Raw genomic sequence first — 19,166 nt, forward strand, 5'->3', positions numbered from 1 at the left:
ACTTCGTTTTTTTTTTTTTCGTTTGATGACTAGTTCGGCATTGAGTGCCGCACTCAGAGCTGTAAGAGTATTTTTTTTTGATGAAACTCGCGCTAGTTCCGCACGAGTTTTGCCGCCATCTTGGAACTAAAACTCTAGTGCCGCACTCGATATTTTTTCAGTTTCACACGAGTTCCACGCACACTAACAAATGACGTTCGTTTGAACCGAAACTGACACCGACGAGTGCGGCACTCAGTGCCGCACCGGCTCTTCAAACGAACGTATCATAAGTGTGACAAGCAAATGAAATGTTATGTGGCAAGACCACTTGAATCGAATGTGTGCGTTTTTTGCAGTGCCCTTTTTGTAAAAGTCTGCGTTCTAACGTCGGAAATGTACAGCGGCTCCAAAAAATAGCTTAACTTTTTTTCGAAGACCAATGATGGCATTCAATTTAAGTAAAAAAACCATAAAAAAGTCTAGTTAATGTTGATTATCAGAGCAGAATAACAGCCTTTTCTTAAACAATATTGAAGGAACAAAATTCTCCACCGTTGTAACGTCACGCTACATATTCGCTCGTAGAACAGCATCCAAAACTTCAGGCTTTCCTTAAGTGGAGCCTGAGCAGAAATCTCGAGTTTGTTTTTTTGAAAAGGTCTTATAAACATTTTTGCTTTTTGGGTGTTTATGAAACCGCCTTGAATCAGGGGTATCCAAAACACCCAAAAGCAAAATTGGATTTTTTTATAGGACCTTTTCAAAAAAACTCGAGAAATTGTGTTGGTCGGTGTTATTCAACGCATTTTTTAAAACAAATGATTTTTTCAGATTGATTTTTTAAACTTCATCTAAGTGTGTGTGTGTGTGTGGTCAAATCCAATACCCGCTGGCCGGCAGCGAAATTATGGGAAAGTATAATTTGTTTTAGATTTGGGTTATGCTGATACAGCTTATCTCAGTCCCGGGTAAAAGGTGGTGACAGCCCTCGCGCTGCTTCCAATCACCCATTTCAGAATGGCAGAGATCCTAGCGGCCCAATTTCGAGGCCCCACCTAAACATAGAACAAAAACCAGACGGATCGTCGAACTATCTTTAAACATCCAATCCCATCAGGCAAAACAGGAATCAGCGCGTATATAATGATAAATAAGTGGCATTTGGGTAAAAACACTTTTTCTTCCTCTTTTCCCGCGGGAAACAACGACGCAGGCCAAACACGATCGAAGCAGGCCTTGCCTCGCAAAGAGCAACGGCGAGACTGGCCAGCTTCTTTCAAAATCACTTTTTTCTTCTTTATCTCCCGCGCGAAACAACGATGCAGGTCAAACACGGTCGAAGCAGGCCTTGCCTCGCAAAGGGCAACGGCGAGACTCGATTTTTTGCCTTCCTCACTGAGGTAAGGCTATAATCCTGCTCTAAAAATGAACTTCGTATAAAAACGTCGTAGACCCACCTTCATGTATACATATCGACTCAGAATCGAAAACTGAACAAATGTCTGTGTGTATGTGTGTGTGTATGTATGTATGTGACCAACAAACTAGCTCATGTTTCTCGGCACTGGCTGAACCGATTTGACCCGAACTTGTTGCATTCGACTTGGTTTAGGGTCCCATAGATCGAGTTTTATACAGATTGAAGTTTCGATAAGTAGTTCAAAAGTTATGTATAAAAATGTGTTTTCACATTTCCATCATTGGTTAGGTTATCAAAAAACCTTTCCAACGAGTCCAAAACATTGAAGATCTGGCAACCCTGTCTCGAGATATGGCCACTTAAGTGATATTGATATACTTTTTTGAAGCCGGATCTCACTTAAATGTATGTAAACTATGTCCGGCTCCACTATCCAACCCAACGTCGGTTAGGTTATCAAAATACCTTTCCAATGAGTCCAAAACATTGAAGATCTGGCAACCCAGTCTCGAGATATGGCCTCTTAAGTGATATTGACGTACTTTTTTGAAGCCGGATCTCACTTAAATGTATGTAAACTATGTCCGGATCCACCATCCGACCCGACGTTGGTTAGGTTATCAAAATACCTTTCCAACGAGTCTAAAACATTGAAGATCTGGCAACTCTGTCTCGAGATATGGCCACTTAAGTGATATTGATGTACTTTTTTGAAGCCGGATCTCACTTAAATGTATGTAAACTATGTCCGGCTCCACTATCCAACCCAACGTCGGTTAGGTTATCAAAATACCTTTCCAATGAGTCCAAAACATTGAAGATCTGGCAACCCAGTCTCGAGATATGGCCTCTTAAGTGATATTGACGTACTTTTTTGAAGCCGGATCTCACTTAAATGTATGTAAACTATGTCCGGATCCACTATCCGACCCGAAGTTGGTTAGGTTATCAAAATACCTTTCCAATGAGTCCAAAACATTGAAAATCTGGCAACCCTGTCTCGAGATATGGCCTCTTAAGTGATATTTATGTACTTTTTCGAAGCCGGATCTCACTTAAATGTATGTAAACTATGTCCGGCTCCACTATCCGACCAAACGTTGGTTAGGTTATCAAAATACCTTTCCAATGAGTCCAAAACATTGAAAATCTGGCAACCCTGTCTCGAGATATGGCCTCTTAAGTGATATTTATGTACTTTTTTGAAGCCGGATTTAAAAAATAGATGAAACTTGTGTACAGCCATTGTTGTGAGGAAGGCTCCAACCACATAGGTGGATTAAGTTAGTTTTTGAACTTTATCTAAGTAACATAAAATTCATTTGGCTTCTGTCTGGAACATGTTTAAACAACGAATTTTGGAATCTGTTTCATTTTAAGCTGGAAATGTCAATCCAAGAAATCCTAAGATCAAACATACTACGCAGTAAAATGGAGAAAACAAAGATAGAAAGAGCGTGTCGTTTTGATTAAATTCATAAACAAATATTTTGTCAACGTTTAAAGGTATTGTGCAAGGCAGTAATTTTTCTGGACCGTTTTAAAAATTATAACTTGAAATTTATAAATAATACTTACATTGATCATGAGAAATGTAACGATTAAATTGCTGACAGAGATATATTTTGACATGATATTGCGAGTTCCGATAAATTCCACTTTTCTTTTGAGCTGTTTGTAATTCTCTTCGCAGCAGACTGCAAGTTGCTGCTAGTCATGGATTGTTTGTACGCGCACTTGACTATGGCGATTAAGCCTTTTTATGGTACTTTTAGCATCAGCAGCACACCACAAACCCACATTTGTCTGTTTAGTTAACTTCAGTGACTGGCGACACTACTGATGAATAAAATGGAAAGCTGTTCACCACTTTCGCTCGTATTGAAACACCGATCCCTAATGAGCGCTGTAATGTGGTTGACATAGACATACATGTTTCTTTAGCAGCTTCTGCTTTGAACTTACCATTGGTATTCGTGGTTGTTTCATCAAGACCTGCCTTATTGAACTTGTATCTTATTTTGCGTAATAAATTAGGAATCATCCAGTAATTTGAAAAACTTTTTTTTGCTTCTTTTTTTTAATTTAGTCTTTTTTTAACAAAGTTTTAGTGTTAAAATGAATCAAAGAAACTTGCTAACCTGGCAGATCTACACAAACCATTTTTTAAGCGGAATTCTCAAGAAAAAGAGAAATGATATCGGTCGCTGATCTCCGTTGTTCTTGATCATATATTTGCTTTGCTTTATTCAGCCTGCGATCCATCCTTGCACATCCACACAGCTTTGAAGAACCGGTCAGCAACTGGTTATTGCTAATGTCAACTGACGACATTCATATGTTTAAAAATAATATCGGATGAAGGAAACCGTTTCGAATCTGTTTTGAAGACAAAATGAGGGCGTTCCAGGCCAATTGATTTCTATTCCAGGTTTCTCAGAACGAAAAAAAGATTATTTTCTATCCAATCGTGACAAATTTGATTGAAAATGGTAAAAAAAACTATTTGTTCTGAACAATCAGCAAAGATTCTAGATTTTTTCTTTATCAAGTATAAAAAAACTCTTTTCGACAATGTAACCAAAACAAGGAAAATGTTACGAAACCCCCTAAAATCAAATATACAAAAGCTTGTTTTTTTTCCAGATTTCAAGCATGCCGCCGACCTCAATGTCAATCGCGCTGGCCTGTTGCAATGCTGAATGGTTATCACAACCGCATAGAAGATTTTTCATTGTTTCTTGCTTTCGTTCGATTTTCTTATGGCTTTACAAGTCATTTTTAAAGTACCTATTTATTTATTGTTATCTAGATCGTTAATTTACAACTAACAACGCTTTCGCTTTGAATATGTGTGTATTTACAATCAGCAAACTGACTCATTTTCATATATCACTATTTTAGTATTATACATTTTATTATACATATTATACTATCTTGTTTGGTTTTCAGTTTCTCTCTTACAACTTGTTATTTTATCATTAGCAAGGACAATTTTTGTTTTTTTTGTTTCATTTTCATTAGTATTTTTTCCAAGTCTATATATTGTAAATAAGGAAACACATGTTATAAATAGAACCTGCATTCATTTTTCAATCACGTAGGAAGGTGAAACATTTTCTAGGTGGATAATAATAGGGACAAATTATGAAGATTTACTTTTTTATGAGTGAGTAATTCAGTAACAACGGGCGGGATTTACAATATTTATCTGATTTCAGAAAGTATTTAAAACTGAAGAAATCTCTTTACAATCGCACAGTGGGGCGAGGTGGCAATCTAGCGGGACAAAATTAATGGCGCTCTGGGGTTACGTCCTAGAGCTTCGGTGTCTTCAGCAAAGTTGCTCAGAAAAATCAGGGCTACATTTTGGTACTAAAATGTAGTTCCAATTTTGGCCGCATAGGTGGCGCTGAAATCTAACTTTTTCCAGTGAACTCCTAGCGAGTTGGTAGGAGTGGTCACTGGTGTAGATCTTGCCAAATTACGTATAGTCACGGAACATGTCAAAATTCTTAAAAATAACTGCGTAAAGTTACAGTTAGTTTAAAAAATAGTTATCAATCTAGCAGGACAAAATTAATGGCGCTCTGGGGTTACGTCCTAGAGCTTCGGTGTCTTCAAAGTTGTAGATCTCGCCAAATTACGTATAGTCGCGGAACATGTCAAAATTCTCAAAAATAACTGTGCAAAGTTACAGTTAGTTTAAAAAGAATCTATGACATTTCCTTGAAACCCATATTACAGAAGGGACGTTTCCCCGAATGCCACTTCCCCGAAAAGACACTTCCCCTAATAGTCATTTCCTTGAATTCCATTTACCCGAATTTCCCATTTCCTCTAATCGTCCACATCCCCGAATGCCATTTTCGCTAATGGGCCACAATCCCGAATGCCACTTACCCGATTAGTCATATCCCTGAATAGTCATTTCCCTGAATGCCATTTCCCGAACGCGGTCAAGCGGAAATGCCCGGTGCCTCGGAGCGCGCGCCTGATTTTCCAGTACCTTGTCCAAATTTGTCTCGTACGTCCGCGCAACTTTTTCGCATTTCCTCCTCGTCCATCGAGTCCATTACAAGATCGGAACTCAAGTTGATCTCCTCCAAGCTCCTGCTGCTAATGCCATCAGCACTCAGCAGATCTCTAGAGGTCTTCGGGGGTTATACAGTGAGGATGATGTATGCTCAAAAAGCGACCGATTTGGCTCAAAATGGGCACAGTTGCTTATTATTGCCCAAAGAATCGAGCCAGGGGCACCCTACTGTGCAGTCATTTTTTGTAGGTAGCGAAGAAGACGCCATCTTGGAAGTTCAGAAAACAAACACTGACAATCAGTATTATACATATTACTATGGTTACACGAAGTGTGTTATCCTGGTTGAACTCAAAAGTCCCATGCAAATGTGTAAAAGCAAACTGGAAAATGTGTAATGCCGATTCTGAGTGTACGGGCGCACTGTTACACTCAAAATAATCCACACGTTGAAGCTACCTGAAAAATCACGTAACCCCGATTTTCACCTCGCTAGGCTCGTTTTACGTGACACACGTAAAAATATGTAATGTGAAAGTGTACTGGCAAAAAAAAAAGGTTTCACGTGAAAAACCTTGTAGTATTTTTCCACTAGGGTTTTCCATGTAGTTTTTATGTGTTTTGAAATGTAACTTCAACGGAACTCGAGTGCGCCATTCGGCGAAATTTTTACGTGATTATTGTGAAAGCAGACAAAAATCGAAACACGAGCGCAACCTGTCAAAGCCTGTTGCGCCACAGACTGATGTACACGCTTACGATAAACCGCTCCATTTTTGTATGGCGCAACAGATTGTTTTGCGCAACAGAAGAGATGCGCACTTCGGTTTGGTGGAAGCTGCATAATATTTTAGTATGAAAATTGATGGCGTCCGGCGAAGACCTGCTGCCGAACTTGTTCTCGCAAAATTTCACCAAAAGTAGAACAGACGGTAAGTTTAATAAAGTTTGAATGATTTTATTTGTAAATAATCATATAAATATTTTTTTTGCAGCGGCCGAATTCTGAAAGCAGCATACTTTTACCGGTGGCCACTTGGATTCTGGCCCGTTTTAATATAAGCGGTCACGGACATTGCGGACACTTGCCTGGGTGCGAGGTTGCTTTGCGGCCATCTTTTCGTCGGCCTTGGCCAGTGTGGCGCCCGCGCCAAAGTTGTTCGAAGCAGCAAGCTGTATCCGGCAAGACCAACGAACCCGTGCACGGAATTCGAGAGCTGAACGTGGTCGTCCCAATCATCTTTAACATCTTCCTGGCCACGCCATCCTGGCCAACCATCCGAGCACCCAGCTTGATCGGAAACATTGCCTAGTTGCTCTCAAAGAACCTCCCCCTGGTGATGTGCAGCCACGTTAACGTGGCACAGACAGAAGTACCACGACTAACGACAACGACTTCGAAACGGGTTCCCGTGCGGCCACGAAGTACAGCGGAAACAGAAAGCTACGCACGAAAGTCTTCCTGCTCGGTTTCATGAGAGACTGGACCATTCGTTATAAATGTTAGCAAAGGAAAATTGAATAAAACTATGAATTAAATTAGAATTAGAACTGCATTTCTTGTTTATTTTTCTTTTTGATAAAAAAAAATCTGAAATTAGACCAAATTAGTACTAGAAGGTTCCTATAATGCTTACTAAAACAAACATGTAGAAATCATCAATTGATTCATTTAGCTTTTACGTGTGAAGCACGTAGAAACGATGTGAATTGATCTGGCCAAGCAAATTCCGTTTCTACTAGGGCCGCCTCTTAGAAGTTACGTGAAAACTTTAGTGGAAAAATACCACACAGCTTTTCACGTAACTTCAACGTGAATATTTTTTTGAGTGAATTGACCAAAAGAAAAAAAGCAAAAAAAGGTAAACAGAAAAATCACTTTTTTCGATATGAATTTTCAGCCAATATTGGGATGGAATCTAGAAGAATATGATAGAATTTGCCGTCAGCAACACAATTCACGTGTTTTTTCAGGAATTTATCGTTTAAATTGCGGAAAATTTGAAAATCAAAAACCCAAACTATGATTTGTTATGCACGCAAAATCCACATAACACAGATCTGTGTAAAATTTGACACAGATCGCCCAAAACCGGGAATACACAGAATCTGTGTAAAAGGCTTGTACACAGACCCAGACGGAAAAGGGGGGCGCCTGGCGGGCGTTTTGTCTTGGGCGCTGCACTTAGCTGCGCAAGACGTCTGGCAGATTTTCCCCCCGACTGGCCCAAGAATGTTGCCAGAATTCTGGCGAATATGCAACAAACGTTTTAAATACTTTAATTCAAACCGATTAAACAAGATTGGTTTTTGTGTTCAACAGCTGTGAGTTATTTTAGATTTTCGCCAGATTCGTCGGGCGTCACGCAAAACCTGGCTAAAAGAAATGTGCCAAGTGTGTCTGAACTGCACGACAAACGTCCGCCTGCGCCAGACACTCAAATTTACCAGATTTTTTTCCGACCGGGGAAGTGCGTACAGCCGTTGTCTGTCAAATCTGTGTAATTTTTCAACCAGTGACCTGTGTAAAATTTTACACACACTCAAAATCAGAATAACCCTTAAAAGGGTACTTTCTATCCTTTTTTCAACTTTACCCGTCGTCACCCTTTTGAAAGGGTACGAGGGCAAAACCCTTCAATAGGGTACTGGCCCAGTACCCTTTAAAAGGATACTTGCAACATAGCGGTGCGCTCACTAGCGACATCTATGAGTCAATTTTTATTCGTTGAAATAGTGGTGCCATCTAGTGTAATTTTTCATAATTTTATTTTACAAGTAATTTTGTTCTGAAAAAAAAGTTTTTTTATTGAGATTAATTAAAGTTCAATATAAATAATAACCATCAAACACCAACATGAATCACCAACCAACTGCGTATTGCGCAGTTCGATTTGAATCACGCACTCGATCGCGATTTAATCTCCTCGCCCCGGGGTGGACGTCCATTATGACGGGAATTTCGCACAGATCCGTTTTCACCGTGAGCAACCCGTTACGCTTCACCGCGATCGCGATCCTGTCCTGTTCCCGGCGATGGTTGTGGAAGTAGACCGATACGAGCTCATTCATCTGCTGGGTGTTCTTCTTGTCGACCGTGGTGGGAGTGGTGCACTCCAGCTTCGTCAACCGGAACTCGACATCATCGGCGGAGCGATGCGCAAGTTAGAATACGATGCTGCCTACCTAAATCTGCCTTCGGATAGGACTGATTGACTACGGGGCCTGAAAAAAATTCAACTTATTAAAATTGTTTTTTTTTCCAAGTCGTACTGCAACAAACCCGTCTGCTGAAAGCAATTTGTTGGTTAGTTCTGCTCCTTACCGTCCACTCAATCCTCGTCGGTGATTCGGCCTCTAACCGACGGATCTTTGTTTGTGACGAGAAGTGGTCAGGAACAGCCGGAACCTTGTCGCGAAGACCTAAAATCGACGGAAGAGGAACCGATGCCTTCAACCGAACCAAACACGCCGAAAATAAACATGACATTAGAAGTTCTCATTTTTGAATCCAGGGCGGCGCCGGCATCGTTCGCTACAGAGAAACTACCCTTTTGAAAGGGTAAAGCCAGCGAGGTGAAGTCAAAGGATAGTTTTCACCCTTCTAAAAGGATAATGTGTACCCTTTTGCAAAGGGTAAAGCTCAAATACCGTTTAAAAGGATACTTTTAACCCTTTCAACCGGTAATTTTATTTTTGAGTGCAGATCTGGGTAAATTATTTCAGGCACATTTTTTTACTTCTATATTAATAAAAAAACGTTTTAAATACTTTAATTAAATCAAAATAAAACAAGATTGATGTTTATTGATGTTCAACAGTGTCTGTCGCTGAATTATTTTACATCTTTCGGTAGATATCATATTGGACGATGTTGGAGCTAGTTTGGTCCCGGAAAGTGATCTAGTTTTCTTGGAGCGATGATGTATACGTTCCTGGCAGAGCGTTCCACTTCAGGGCCTGCACATCTAGGCTTTCGGACGCAGGAATTTGGCTTCATTGACATCATTCATTCAATCAACGCTATGCAAAAATATAAAGTTAGGTTAGGGTAAGTGAATATAAAGTATAATTTTCTTACCATCATCCGCCGACTCTTGACCAACTAACAATTCCTAGGATACGGCAACGATTCCAGTGCAATAGGTCCGCTATCTGGAAAGTTGACTTGTTTAATAAAAAGCAATTCATGTAATATTTTTTCGAAAAATTACCCGCCATCTTTGCTAACTGCTGGTTGCTCTGACTGCTGAAAAAATGCCAACACTTTTTTACCCAGATTTAAAAGGGAAGCTGATCGAAAATCTGTGTAACTTTTTACACAGATCTGTGTTGAAAATTTACACAGTTTTGACAGCTAGAACATGTTCAACAACCCAGACGGAAAAGGGGAGCGCCTGGCGGGCGTTTTGTATTGGGCGCTGCACTTAGCTGCGCAAGACGTCTGGCAGATTTTCCCCCCGACTGGCCCAAGAATGTTGCCAGAATTCTGGCGAATATGCAACAAACCGGTCGTGCACGGTTCAACCGATTGAACCGATTGGTTTTTGTGCCAGACAGCTGTGAGTTATCCCGCCAGATTTTCGCCAGATTCGTCGGGCGTCACGCAAAACCTGGCTAAAAGAAATGTGCCAAGTGTGTCTGAACTGCACGACAAACGTCCGCCTGCGCCAGACACTCAAATTTACCAGATTTTTTTCCGACCGGGAACCTGTGTAATTTTTTTACACAGATCTGTGTTATCAGGATTTTGCGTGTATGCTTTGGTCGGAATAGGGTTACCATCCCCCCGGTGTTAACAATGGTAAGGGGGCGTTCTTTTATTACGTAACGCAGTTAGGGGGGAGGGGGTTTCAGCGTCTGTTACGAAAATTGGGAGAGGGGGGTGTGCTGAAAAAATATGTTACGTAACGCAAAATTTTCAAATAAGCAATCATAACAATTTGAAAAAGACCTTGTGTTACGCGTTGCACGGTAGGGGGATCGTTTATCTGTTACGATTTGTTACGAAGGGGGGAGGAGGGGGGTTAAAAATCCAAAATTTTGCGTTACGTAATAAAAGAACGCTCTCTTAAATGGCGGTGTTTTCACATGGAAATATTGTTTTTTTTTAGTTTCAAACATCAGATGTCTTTTTAAGATTCTCATTAAGTACTGTTGCAAGCGATTCGTATGATGATTGTTTTACACCGATATAAATCTTTTTTTTTCATTCGCAGTTAATCAATTCGCTTAATCAATAATATTTATTGAAATAACAATGTCAACATTAATGTGTTTCTTGAATCTTTCATACATTTGGTCAATGCTATCGTCTCGTTGAAAACAGATATTTTAAATGTTTTATAACATACAGTCAAACCTCGCATAGTTTGCAGACGACAATACGACATAATATGTTTGCAATCTTTTAAGGCAATTTGTTGGTCTTGTTCAACCTACAATTAGCTTCAAAAAGTTGGCAAATATGTTGTGTCGTTTAAGAGTATTAGAAGAAATACAAATACAACCTTTTTGCATTGAATTCAAATAAGGAGGTTCTGAAATCTGTGTCTCTCAATACATGTTTTTATCATGGATAATTTTTTACAGCACTAGAACTCAATTGATTGATTTTCTTTAAAAGGAAGACTTTAAATGCTATAAGTAGGCTTAGTGATTTTTCACGCTCGGAAATAGCAAATTTCACGGGGACCTCAATTTTCAAATCACCAAATTTCACGCAAATTTCGCAGAACGTAAAAATGTTAAAATTACTCTCAAAATCTTATATTTAAAATACAGCAACTACTTGTTATGCTTCATTATAAATAATTCTTCAATAAACAAAAAAAAATCTCACTAAATTTGAATGTAACACATAAACAAATCTTCAAATTTTCAAAAAAAAATCTACTTGGTTTATGGATGGGCTCTATTTATATTTTGAAACAAAATTTATTGAACTGCTTTTTTAATATTCGACTAATAAAGCTAATTCGTTGATTTGCTTCTGTTTAAGATTACATTTTATTGAATTTCATATCAAAGCCAGATTCAACAATATTGTTCAGCAAAAAGTAGTAAAATAGTTTTAATTTTCTGCAAAAATTAGCTCATTCAAAATATTTTTAAAGGTTTTTATTAAAAATTTAAAACTAAATTTAAAATCAAACAGCAAAAATGATTAAATTGGTTGCGAAATCGAATTTTTTATACAAAAAAAAACAGACTTAACTTTTACGGGAATCATCAATCCAGAAAATCAAATAAACAGGACTCAGAAAAATATTAAATATTTTTAAAAGGTGATTTCAAAGATATAAAATACTCTTTATTTTATTTTGAATCAAACAAAGCTAAATTCTTTTAATTTCTTTCAAAACTACACCTTTCAAAAATTGTAGTATTTTTTTACTACAGCGAATAAAAATATTACTAAATAAAGTTAGTTTCTAAAAAACTGCAAAATCCGAACAATTCTTCAAATGGTTCATATCAAGCTTTTAATTTAAAACTAATCAAATTGACTCAAATAGTCTTTATGATTAAAATATTTATTATAATGTTATATGAAAAAAAAACGATTTGACAAAATAATAAATTACAAGAATTTCAAATCGCCAAAATTCACTAACCCTATATATGTATTATTAATTGAACAGAAGTTCCTAAGATTATTTTTATTCTTATTTGAGTTTGATAAAATATTTTGAGAAAATCGTTATAGTTTCTCACAAACATAAAATTTCACGGGATTTCGCGGAAAAAGACAAATTTCGCGGATTTCACGCTGTCCGCGAAATCGTGAAATTTCACTAACCCTAGCTATAAGTAAACAAATTTGCTGAGTTTATATCACATAATAACGGAAACATGCGTTCACTTAGGTTTGTTCAATCATGGTTGTAAAGATTTCGATTGGCAATGACTTGAATTCGAGTCGATTCAATCTTGTGTTGTACATCCAAAGCTCAGCAGATTTGTTCAACTGGATGGTGCTGGACGGGAGATGCTGCTAATATCAGGTCATCAGCTGAGCTTTGGTATAAACAGTATCTTTTATGAATTTGATAACTGTTCAATCCAAGTGCTTGATAAATTCGTGATCTACGTCAAATTGTTATCTGATTCAATTTCCGATTCTTCCCGTAATGTGTAAACTCTTGTGTTCAAATTAGACTGCACATTCAGGTTTATGAAAGGTTCATCGGGTATTTGTGGAATTTTGATAGCATGCTCAAGGACCTCTGGCAGTCTTGGATTGTTCATAGTGATCGGTACCATTTCGTGGTTCACTGGGTGATTGTTACAATCTTTAATGGATTCAAATCGGGCTCCTGGGCGAATATCAATGTGGTTGATGTTCCTGTTTTGAAATTAAAGAAATATAAGTAATCAATCAATGGTGAGTAAATTGTAGCACTACCTGTAAACAATGTTTCCTCGGTGGGATTCCGCTGATAGAGGTTTGTGTTTTTCGTACCGTCAGGAAGCCAAAAATTATGATGATCATCACTAATGTTTAATGCGTTCTGCATCTCTACGACATGTCTCAATCTGTGCATAATTTCTTCGTGCAAAACATTGAAACACATGGCCGTTAATGCCATTCCCGACATGATGTAAATAGAGCAAAACCACGTGGTCAAAGTTGATTCTTTGCGAAGTCCCGGAACGACATCTCCAAAACCAATCGTAGACAAGCTCATAAAACAGAAATAAATTCCATCAATAACGGGCCAATCTTCAAGTTTGTAAAGTGCAAATGCACCAAATGCAATGTATACCGACATCATTGCCAGGCAAAGTAAAATTGGTGCGAGTATGCTAAGCCCATGCAAATGCATAGAAATTTCGCTATCCGAATCTATGTCGCTTAACATTGGTGTATGCTTTTCCGGCGAATGAAGGTTGTTGATCAAGGTACCCGAACGGACATAATAGGGTTCTTTCAAAGCAATTTCTTGTGCTCGAAGCTCCATCAGCTGGCGTTTGCGCCTCATCCGAGTTCTTTCTCCGCCATTCGCTTTTCATCGTAACAGCAGTAGCCACAATTTGAGCATAAGCAGCAACACAATGCCCTGGCAAAAGAAGAACTAATTTAACATGATTTCTGTATAATTCTGACATGCATGATATTACCGGGAAAATACACCGCGAGCTACTTTCGCTAATATTCCACCTGTACTCGACAAATATACCAAAGTCAATGGAATTCCTAGGATTGCGTACACGAGCGTCACGACTCTTCCTAGTGTGGTTCGTGGAGCTATATTTCCGTAGCCTAAAATAAAAATTATTAATTTTCAGATTAAACTATAAAACACACTAGAGCAATTGTCCACCTAACCCGGAAATTGTAAATGTAAAACGGAACAAAAAAAGAAAAACAATACAAGACATGTTAAAAAACTTTCTATGCAAGAATGGGCGTGTGCGGCTGAAGCAAATAAAAGAAAAGGTAAACCCAGGTATAGATGCAAGCAAAAAAGCTCTACAAATATCGAACCCTATTACGCTGTTTGAAACGGACTTCAACTTGTGAGTAAGAAGTGGTGAAGCCTTTTTTTCTTGTCTCATCCCGTTTTAGAGCTGTAATCCGATCCCTTCTCCTTGGCTTAACCGATTAATTTAAATTTGCAGTGAATCTGTTTGCCAAATTCTAGGTCATAATTTATTATGAGAGCTTTCACCCAATCGTATTATCGTAAGATTTTCAAGTCCATAACGGCATTCTTAGAGCGCGCCTCTTTACGATGGAGGGAGTTAACGTTCCAACGATCTTAAAATTCTAAATATTCTACTAGCCTTGTAAAAATCATTATTTTCCAAACATTTAATATTTACATCAGTTCTAATTTCATGTTCACTTTACTGTCGCTCGAAGCTAGTCCGTCCCATATGTTCGTCAATTTTGAGGTAATGATGCAGTTTGGTTCGAAATCATGTAATCTATCAGAAAACCAATAAAATTTAGTACTTTGTTCTAGAAAACCGTAGAAAATCCACTTTTTCGTGAAATTCTAACACGCAGTCTTATGGGCGGGACAACATTGACATGCGTTTTCTCGGCTTGCTGTTTTTACATATGAGCAGTTCTCTACGGAATCAGTCTTTTTTCTTTAATTTTAATTTTTGTATTTTTTAATCCGGCTTAAACTTTTTTGGTGCCTTCGGTATGCCCAAAGAAGCCATTTTGCATCATTAGATTGTCCATATTATTTTCCATACAAATTTGGCAGCTGTCCATACAAAAATGATATGTGAAAATTCAAAAATCTGTATCTTTTGAAAGAATTTTTTGATCGATTTGGTGTCTTCGGCAAAGTTGTAGGTATGGATATGGACTACACCGAAAAAAAATGATACACGGTTAAAATTCCTTGGCGATTTTTAATTTCACTTTTTGTCACTAAAACTTGATTTGCAAAAAAACACTATATTTATTTATTTTTATTTTTTGATATGTTTCAGAGGACATCAAATGCCAACTTTTCAGACATTTCAAGAATGGATACAATTTTTTTCAAAAAATCGAAATATTGGTCGCAAATTTTTTTCAATTTCATTTTTCGGTGTAAAATTGAACTTGCAATCAAAAAGCACTTTGGTAAAATTTTGATAAAGTGCACTCGGATGCAATCGGACCATTAGTTGCTGAGATATCGACATTAGAAAATTGTGGGTTGTTTGGGTGAGACTTAGAAAACATCAATTTTCTTGTTTAAACCTTTGCATGGCAATATCTCAGCAACTGAGGGTCGTATCAACAAAATCCAAAAAAGCAAAATATAGAGAATTTTCTAAGCTTTTCAAAAATATTTTTTTCAAAAGTGGGCAAACATGGGCACTAGGGTGGTCCAAATCCGGACTTTTTTGGGGCTACCCCCTGAAATCAAAGATTGACCCATCACTAGGCTAAATTCCAAATTTGACCTTATTCTGACCACGGGAACCCCTCCCTCCAATCGCTTAAAGTTTGTATGGGAAAAATCGTCAAAATGTATGGAGAAAAGCAACTGTTTTACTTTTTTACCTGTGGAAGGCGCCATAATTATACGATTCTTACCATTTCTCAAATGTAGAACCTTCATTAAATTTAGAACAACTTTCCCGAAGACACCATATTTTTAGGATTTTTTCCCGCGAAGTTATTAGCGCCCAAAACTGACCATTTTTGCGCGGCCAGCTGTAAGGGGCTACCTAAAAACGATGTTTATTTCCAATTCGTACACGCACGTGCTCTCTCTCAGGTTCAAACTCTCTCACGAGCTTGCTCGCTTGCCTGCCTGTCTGCCTGCCTGTTTACCTACAAGCGCGTGCTGTTTCTCTGCTTGGACTTTTGTCGTCGTCGTCGTTTGCTATCCGCTGCGCTGCGTTCTTGACATGTTTATTATAATGTTGAACTAAAATACCAGATTTGTTTTGAGGTATAAAATTTAATGTAATATGTGATCAACAAAAGATATCATATCATAAGAGCGTGCGAGAGAGAATACAAATTTGATGAATTAGTTCTTCCATGAATCGTCATCTGTTCTGATCCAAACCTAATTGCAAACGTTTTGGATTTTAATATATCTGCTTTTGTTACAAAAAATACCATGCAGTTTTTAGATAAAAAAGGAAGGAATTTTCTTTAGATTTTTTTTTAACTGAATCCAAATGAGTATCTTAAAGGAAGGCCGCAACTGCAAGATCTGAAGGTAATTAACGATTGTGCAGAAAGAGATGTTTTCGAATCTAAAAAATTACAGGTAAACTGACAAAAAATTATAAACAGTTGCAGTATGTGTTGCAGGTGGTCTAGGAACACAGAAAGAAATTTCCAGAAAGAATAAAAAAAATAATTTTAGAGAGTATGAATGAAAATTTGCAGCAATAATTGTAAAATTGCCTTGATTTGTACTGAAGTATATATTTTTAAAGCAAACTACCTAAAGGAACAACATTTATATTACTTGAAGATTTTTTTTGAATAATTGAATCATTATCATGTTTCTGGAGCGAGTTGTGGCGCTATAACCACGGCAAATAGAGTCCAGGGCATTCGTGGAAATACAATGTCCCATCCCAGAGGGTCCCGGAGTACCAAACCTTCTTAGCATGGTGCTCCCAACGAATACAACCAAATCTCGGAGCGTATGGTGGTGTGTCCCCACGCTTCTTCCTCCCTGTCGATTCAGAATTGTGTTGTTGTTCGAACACTCTGTGCTCAAGCTCAACCCAATTACGAGTCATCTCTGCGATACGGCTTTACGCAGTAGGCCTGGCCGCTTTAACACTTGTGATGTTTCAATGCATTTTCAATGCAATGGTGCACTACAAATGTTAATAAATGACAAGAAGAGTGCTAGGCGTCATCTAACCTAAGGCACTCTCCAGGATCCCTTCGAAAGATTGGCTGCGCTAGGGTCTGATTAGATTAGATCATGTTTCTTTAGCATATACGAAAAACTGCGTGTAATGCTTGGAAAAACAAACAAACCCTGTTCTCATGACATTTGCTGTATTTTTTTAATCGAGCCTAAGCTGTTTTTTCTTTAAACTATTTTTTCAGCGCAGTTTTTTTTTTATTTTTGTCATAATTTAAGAATTTATATGCTAAATATATCTCAAAACAATCCTGCTATTTTAGTTGAAAATTATAATAAACATGTCAAGAACGCAGCGCAGCGGATAGCAAACGACGACGACGACAAAAGTCCAAGCAGAGAAACAGCACGCGCTTGTAGGTAAACAGGCAGGCAGACAGGCAGGCAAGCGAGCAAGCTCGTGAGAGAGTTTGAACCTGAGAGAGAGCACGTGCGTGTACGAATTGGAAATAAACATCGTTTTAGGTATTTTTACAGCTGGCCGCGCAAAAATGGTCAGTTTTGGGCGCTAATAACTTCGCGGGAAAAAATCCTAAAAATATGGTGTCTTCGGGAAAGTTGTTCTAAATTTAATGAAGGTTCTACATTTGAGAAATGGTAAGAATCGTATAATTATGGCGCCTTCCACAGGTAAAAAAGTAAAACAGTTGCTTTTCTCCATACATTTTGACGATTTTTCCCATACAAACTTTAAGCGATTGGAGGGAGGGGTTCCCGTGGTCAGAATAAGGTCAAATTTGTAATTTAGCCTAGTGATGGGTCAATCTTTGATTTCAGGGGGTAGCCCCAAAAAAGTCCGGATTTGGACCACCCTAATGGGCACTATGTAAAAAAAACAATAATTGCGACTATTTTGAAAAAAGTTACATAAAAATGGCTATAACTTGAAAACGGTGCACTTTATCAAAATTTCACTAAAGTACTTTTTGACATTTGTAGTGCACCATTGCATCGGAATGCATTGAAACATCACAAGCGTTAAAGCGGCCATGCCTACTGCGTAAAGCCGTATCGCAGAGATGACTCGTAATTGGGTTGAGTTTGAGCACTGAGTGTTCGAACAACAATACAATTCTGAATCGACAGGAGGAAGAAGCGTGGGACACACCACCATACGCTCCGAGATTTTTGGTTGTATTCGTTGGGAGCACCATGCTAAGAAGGTTTGGTACTCCGGGACCCTCTGGGATGGGACATTGTATTTCCACGAATGCCCTGGACACTATTGTACGATCAGTACCTAGCTGGACTCGGTCACTGACAACGACCGGCGGCTCAGTGACCGACGAAATAGTCGGCGGGCCAGATGCGGGCATAAAAATGTCAAAATCTCTTCCCCCCTCACTTCGTCTCACCATCCAGCTGCAGCTTTGTTGACAAACAAACGGAGCACGCGGTCGCATGATGGCGGCATCGAGCCAGAATTAGGAGTGATCATGTGATTAAAAATGAAAGTTTTTTCAAGAAAAATAATATTTTTCCGACCGAATAAAAAAATTGCGAGCATGTTCAAACAATTATTTCTGATATCGGAGAAGTGATAAAAAAACAAAATGTTAATCCATAATTTTTCTATAAATTGATTTTTTTTCACTCCAACTGGGAACCCCTAGGTCTATCCACGACCGTTTCCAATGACCGTGAGAAGATGCCAGAAAATCCAGCTACGAGCTAAATCCACAATATTTGCCGTGGTTATAGCGCCACAACTCGCTCCAACTTTGCAAATCAAGTTTTAGTAACAAAAAGTGAAATTAAAAATCGCCAAGGAATTTTAACCGTGTATCATTTTTTTTTTCAGTGTAGTCCATATCCATACCTACAACTTTGCCGAAGACACCAAATCTCAGAAAATGATCGAGCTACAAGACAACTAGGTGATTTCATCTTGCCCCTACCGAGAACCGAGTTCGGTATGAAAAGGTCGCTTATGTTGGGTGCAAGCTGCATAACGAGTTGCCGACGGTTTGTAAAAATGCGAGTCAGGGTGCTTTCGAGCTGTCGTTACGGAACCACATCAAGTCAAAAATAATAGACTACCTTGTCTAAACACCCGCCACTAAAGAGTTTTCTTCTCTGCTTTCCGGTCGCCACCGCCCGCCGCCCACCACCGTCGTCCACCGCCCACCACCCGCCGCCCGCCGCCCACCACCCGCCGTCCACCGCCCACCGCCCGCCGCCCGCCGCCAACTGCTACCCGCCACCAACCGCCCACTACCAGCAACTGCGGCTTACAACCCGCACCCAGTGCTTATATGATTTAGATTTTAGCTTTTTTTAATTTATGTAATAGTTTGCACAGCCTTTAAAGAGAAACTGTTCTCACTGGCATACGTGCATAGCAGTCCGAGCCTAACCTTTAAAAAATAAA

General features: G+C 38.7%; 2 long non-coding RNA genes across 3 annotated transcripts; both read right to left on the reverse strand.

Moving 5' to 3' along the window:
- Positions 1-9,199: 9,199 nt before the first annotated feature.
- Positions 9,200-10,050, reverse strand: LOC119770428. Of its 2 annotated transcripts, XR_005278818.1 has the most exons (3): positions 9,653-10,050; positions 9,520-9,593; positions 9,200-9,461 (listed from the first exon to the last, which is right to left on the reverse strand). It is a non-coding gene; the product is annotated as an uncharacterized LOC119770428 (long non-coding RNA). The 2 variants fall into 2 exon arrangements; XR_005278817.1 differs by having other exon boundaries at positions 9,200-9,593.
- Positions 10,051-12,537: 2,487 nt separating this feature from the next.
- On the reverse strand, positions 12,538-12,899 carry LOC119770035. The gene is made up of 2 exons (XR_005278626.1): positions 12,847-12,899; positions 12,538-12,786 (listed from the first exon to the last, which is right to left on the reverse strand). It is a non-coding gene; the product is annotated as an uncharacterized LOC119770035 (long non-coding RNA).
- Positions 12,900-19,166: the final 6,267 nt, after the last annotated feature.

Source organism: Culex quinquefasciatus, chromosome 3, assembly GCF_015732765.1.
Source record: "Culex quinquefasciatus strain JHB chromosome 3, VPISU_Cqui_1.0_pri_paternal, whole genome shotgun sequence".
NCBI lineage: Eukaryota > Metazoa > Arthropoda > Insecta > Diptera > Culicidae > Culex > Culex quinquefasciatus.